The sequence below is a fragment of the Macadamia integrifolia genome, unplaced genomic scaffold (genome assembly GCF_013358625.1).
Source record: "Macadamia integrifolia cultivar HAES 741 unplaced genomic scaffold, SCU_Mint_v3 scaffold766, whole genome shotgun sequence".
Classification (NCBI taxonomy): domain Eukaryota; kingdom Viridiplantae; phylum Streptophyta; class Magnoliopsida; order Proteales; family Proteaceae; genus Macadamia; species Macadamia integrifolia.
The window spans coordinates 25,335-31,334 of NW_024870535.1; positions in this window are offsets into that span (position 1 = coordinate 25,335).

Consider the following 6,000-nt stretch of genomic DNA (forward strand, 5'->3'; position numbering starts at 1 on the left):
TTTATTCATAATGAATACCTCAAATTTTGAGCCAAGTTTGAAATAGGGGAACCGTAAAATGGTAATTCACATGAAATAATGGTCAACGTCGTCGATTTTGCACCAAAGGCTAGATTCAAGTTTTAAATAATAATTAAAAAAAAAATATTGTCCTCGAAGATTCAACCAATTCCCAAAATGTTATGGCACCCACCAATCAAGGGGTAAAATGGTTTTTTCTACTGTAAGATTTTTTAGAGCAGTATTGGATTCAATGCATCATTAGCTCGAGGGCCTTCTAGGGTGACAAAAAATGAGATGTATATAGCTATCTATCCTTGATAATATTTTAGTATCTAACAAAGATGAACTCAATTATAGAGGAGGAAAACATGCAAACATTCATGCTTATGCTCGCAGCCCTAAAGGCTCTAAGTTTGGATGGCTACCAGTAACTTTTTTTATAAAATGGGATGGCATTAGAAATAACATCATCTCTATTAATGCATATTTTTTTTTCTTCAATTTGGGTGTCTCTACAAATTTTAAACCAATCATATATTTCTTTAGTTTCTAAAGCAATATATGTTTCTCTAAAAATGATATCATTTTATTTTGCTAAGCAATAACTCAAGTTTCTAAGGCACAGATTGACAATGTCTCATTTCTGTTGTTTCTATGTTTTCTTGTTCCTAAAATCGGAGAAACAACCAAAAAAGCGTTTGATAAATTTGTTTTGTTTCACCCGTTTTAAAAACATAAATTAAAATTTATATTTATTTACAATTATATAAACGACTTTGACGAAACAAGTCAGACTTAAACCTATAAAGAGACAACCGAACCCTCTCTCCCTTTTCGGCATATGATGATACTATTGGATTTTTTAGTGGCATTATGTTTGCAAAATATGTTTCGAGAAACAGGTTATCAAACATAAAAAAAAAATCCATTTTTATTTTCAGAAACATGAAAAGTCGTTTATACTGTTTCTAGATACAGAAACAGCATAAACATTATCAAACAATGCCTAAGATTTTCAATCTATTTTGTTTGAAAAATGTGCCCGATCAAGTTGAGCCCCTAGTGTTACAAAACAAAAGCCTACTTTAGTCGTAATGTCCAAGCCTCTATTATTTTCCTCAACTAATCACTTAACACTTTAAGGGAATTCCTCTCAACCTCACCCTATTTAGCATATTCAAATGGATCCGGTTTCTCTCCAACAATTTTTCTCTTCCCTCCCTCCCTCCCTCCCTCCCTCCATTCAATTAGACATATACACGCAGCCCAATACCTAGGGGCACGTATCCCAGGCAAGTGTGTGTCTGGTTTGAGAGTCATTGCAGATGGTCCCAATCCTATTAAAAAATAAAATAATAATAGATAAAATAAAGCCACTTTTCTATAAAATGACATCAACAACACTTGGGCTTCTTTGGATTCTCAAGGCTAAACGACAGAATTGCAGACAAGTTTTAAAAAAATAGGATTTAGAGGCCTTCGTCCATTTGCAGACTAGCATCCTCTAAATATTATGGGGCTTCCATCTCCTCCATTTTCTCAATGCTGCATTGCTGAATTCTCATCAAAGCTAGCTGACGATCTCTAAAAGTTTATAGAAATCTGTACTTTTTTGTGCTTCTGCTATACAACACATGCAGTTTAATAAAATTTTGAAGCTCAAAAAGGCTAATGGTTATTGGGTTCAAATGATCATGGCAGCTATCCACTCTATTAGCTTCAGTTTCCTAGTGAATGATTCTTTATGTGGCAATGTCAAACCTACTCGAGGAATCAGATAAGGGAATCCGCTTTCTCCAACAATTTTTACATGATGTATTAAAGCGCTGTTTTCCATTGTAGCTGTGATAAAGAGAAATAACCTAATCAAAGGCATAAAGGTTAGAAATGAAACCCATACAATTTCACATCTTTTATTTGCGAATGATGGTGTTTTATTTTCAGAGTTACAGCTTGAGCATATCCATAACCTAAAGGGTCACCTTGATCTTTATAGTAAGGCAGGAGATTAGTCAATCAATAAGCAAAAATCTATCATTACCTTTAGCCCAAGCACAACTCCCCATTTCAAGAGGTGGTTCTCTCGCATTCTCCAGATAAAATATGGTGAAGCCCCCCACAAATACCTTGGATTATCACTGGAATTCGACATTAACAAATTAACACTATTCAAAGAAATCCGTGATAAAATTGTCAATCAAATCAGATGATGGAAAGAGAAGCTTCTTACTTCCGCGGGGAAAAGAGGTTTAGGATCTATCTCTTGGATCCCATAATTAGCTATTGCTCTTTTGTCAAGGCCGTTTGGTTAGGATCTTCTCTCTCTCTCCGTATCCCTAAAGATAATTCCATCCCCCTTCACTCTTGGATCCAATAATGGTGTTTTCTCCACTCCCATGACAATACCAGAATTTGTAAAGAGTTTCAATCTATGCTTATTTATCATATGCTCAATATATCCAGCATCATGGTCTCCCCGCCCTCAATATGTGATTAAAATCAATGTTGATGCATCGGTAAGAATGAAAATTCATTAACAACAACTGCCTAGCACAATTGGTGAGCTGTAGAGTGCGAAATTTCAAATTCGAAGCTCTTGACTGTTACCTACTTCCCTCCCTACCTATCAAGAAAAAAATGAAAATTCATCGAGAGGATTGGGCTTCATTATTTGAGATCATAATGGTGATCAGTAACTGGATGTTTTGATTCCAATTGAAATTTTCTCCATCATCAATGGGGAAACTGAGATTGTTAGAGAAGGTATCTTGAGTGCTACAGCAAAGGATTTTTTTTTTTCAATTCATGGTGGACTCAAACAATTTAGAATTGATTCAATGTCTCTCAAATCCCTCCATCAATGCATCTCTTGAGATCCTCCTCATTATTGAAGATATTAAGTTCATATTTGCTAAACCGATTGAATGTCCATTCTATTATGTTCTAAGGGTAGTTAACGGTATAGCCAACTCATTTATCTTCATATAATGACTTATAATATGCAGCCAGGGGAAAAAGCTATTCTTAGTGTGGATGCACGCCCATCAGATGCCATTAATGTGGCATTGAGATACAAGGTAATGCCCATTTTCTTGAAAACTATTGATGCTGTAATTGTTGGTAGAAATAATGTGGATTAGATTCTTGTACGGACTGATCCACGCAAATGGAATTCACCACAAAGTTGGTTGTTAGATAGATTTTATCTATGAGGATTAGCCTCGTACAAGAATCAATACTTGATCCGCTCTCAAAAAGAAACATTACCCTACTTTGTGGTCAAAGATTTAGTAAAACTAGATCTCCTAATTTCCTGAATTGCAATGATGGCAATGATGAAAAGAATATATGTAGGGAAAGGGTGTAATCAAGTTATCCTAAATATTTGATGTAGAGTTCAAGGTCTACACAAGAAGAATGAGGCTATCAGGAATCCCCACAATTAGTCATTTTATGTGCACCAGTATAGGTTGTGTAAGATCTTGTGGCCTCATGCCACTTATTGGCTTCTCCAGCTTTGCGAAGCAAAAGCCTCAGCTTGTACCTGGTCTCATACTCAATAAATCTCCAGTTTACCTAAAAAATTAAAGGCCTTAATATAAGGTCAATTGTTTATGTGGGTAGAGTGTGCCTCCTATGCCTACACATGAGGGCATGGAATGATAGTCCTACACTCCATGAAATGCCAAATGATGCCCATCTTGGTGCTTCATGGTGCGCTCCCCATATGGGAACCATTTATCTATAAATAAATAAATAAATAAAAGGAAGAAGAATCGTGAAAGACAACATAGCACCTATACTTAGACAAAGAGGGCATTAAAGATAGAAATCCCACCCCTATTGATGCTTTTGTGCACCCTCCCAATAACCCTCACGATTTTATTTTAAAAAAAAAAACAAAAAAACAAAAAAAACAAAAAAAACAAAAAACAAAAAAAAAACAAAAAACAAAAAACCTCACAATGATGGAGGGGCACATTGCCTTGGCATAACCCTCTCCCATAAATGAAGTATGAGAGAGAGAGAGAGTTGGGCACGTTGTTAATTTTCCTGGAACCAGCGGCTCAACCATTGAGATGGGGATGCAAGGGCCTGGGGATCATTTCTAAAGGAAATGAGAGAGTGTGACAGAGGTTGGGCTTCCAATAGTTAACTTTTTTTTTGAAAAATATATAGCCCTATCATTAAATATAATAATAACAAGTAAATAAGATGATAAAAAAATGTAATTGATTTAAGAAAAAAATATTACTATTGGAAATGTTTTCCAATCTTCTTTCAATTCCTGATCTTCACTATGTGGGCCCTATTTGATAGACCTGAGAGATCCCCTTAATTGGCTAGGTGGGAACCTTCTCCTTAATTATTTTTTTAATCAACCTTCTCCTTTAATTCATTATTGATAATAATAGCACAGGGAGAGATTAAGCAAAGAAGCACACCAGGGAGAGGTTAGACAAGGCATTATTTCTTTGTGTATTTCTTTCTTAACCTCTACCTATATGAGGAAAGGGATAAACACAGAGGTGCTAGCATACACTGCTTTGACTATTCAGAGATCTTTTCACAATAACATAAGGAAGAGCATTTCCTGTCTGGGAGTGTAGGTTACAATAAAATGAAAAAACCCAAGGGAGTAGCGTAGTTGGTGAGCAACGAACTTGATACGAGCTGTAAACTCAGACGACCTGAGTTCGACTCCCACTAGGCACACCTTGGGTCACTCACATGGGGTGTTTAGTACTTTTCACTCCTTTCAGTGAAAGTTGAATGGTTCTCATTCAACCCCAGTATGACCTAGTACCTGCGGTTGTGAGGTCAGTATGGACCTGTGGGATTAGTCAGGCCAAAAGCCTAGATATCCGTCATTAGCGAAAAAAAAAAAAAAAAAACAATGAAATGAACTACCCAACCACTACATATGAAAAAACAAATCATTTCAAGAGACATAAAAGTTGGTGAAGGGAAAATGAGAGATAGAAAGAGACACATGAGTCAGGTAGTATAAGATTTGCACCAAACAAAAATTTTTTTTTTTGTCTCATAACATAATTAAGCAAGATGGTAGGTGCTTGGCTCTGTTTGATATGATTTTTATTTGTATTTATTAATTATTTTATAGAAATTATTTATGACAATTAATTATGGACCACAAATAGTATTCGTTTGGTTATTATTTACAAAATGATTATATAATGAGATAATATGTTTCAGTTTTTACCTTCAGCTTTGAGCTTCAAGTGAAAGAGATAATATGATTTGAGATTTTTTATTGAAAAAGTATAAAACATACTGAAGTTACCTATTTACCATTGATTTTGAGTAGTTTAGTACATGTGCTCATTTAAGGTAGTCAAAATCAACATAAATGATTTGTTACTACAAATCGCAATTAGCTTGAGAGTAATTTGTGATTTATGATTTATTCTAATTTTTTATAAATAAAAACAAGTGTTATAAATTATACCAAACACTTGTAAAAATAGAAATAAGTTAATAAATACAAATAGAAATCAAACCAAAGTGAGTCTTAATAAAAACATTAAATTGGATTAAATACAGAGAGATGATTTATAAGAGGAGTGTGACACCTATGCATAGACACATAAGGTGAAATGACTGACTTGCAACCCCATGAAATAGAAAATGATGTCTATGTTGATGCTTTCTTGTGTCCTCACATTAGCCCATACACAAGCATAGGAGCCATATTCCTTGATAGTAAACACTTATTATTGCTTAAAATAGCGTTTGGTTGAGTATAAATTTTTTTTTATTAAAAGAAAATAATGATGGAAATAAAAATAGAAATAAGAGAGAAGTCGGACACGACACTAGGGCTACGTTTGGTAACGTTTCTATTCCAAAAACGACGTTTATTGTCAAAAAACAGAAATGTCAGTTTATGTGTCTAAATGCAGTTTTTTTTTGGGAACGAAATTGGAATGACGGAACTACCTTGTTGTTCCGTCAATCCTCATTTCTAGCCTTTTT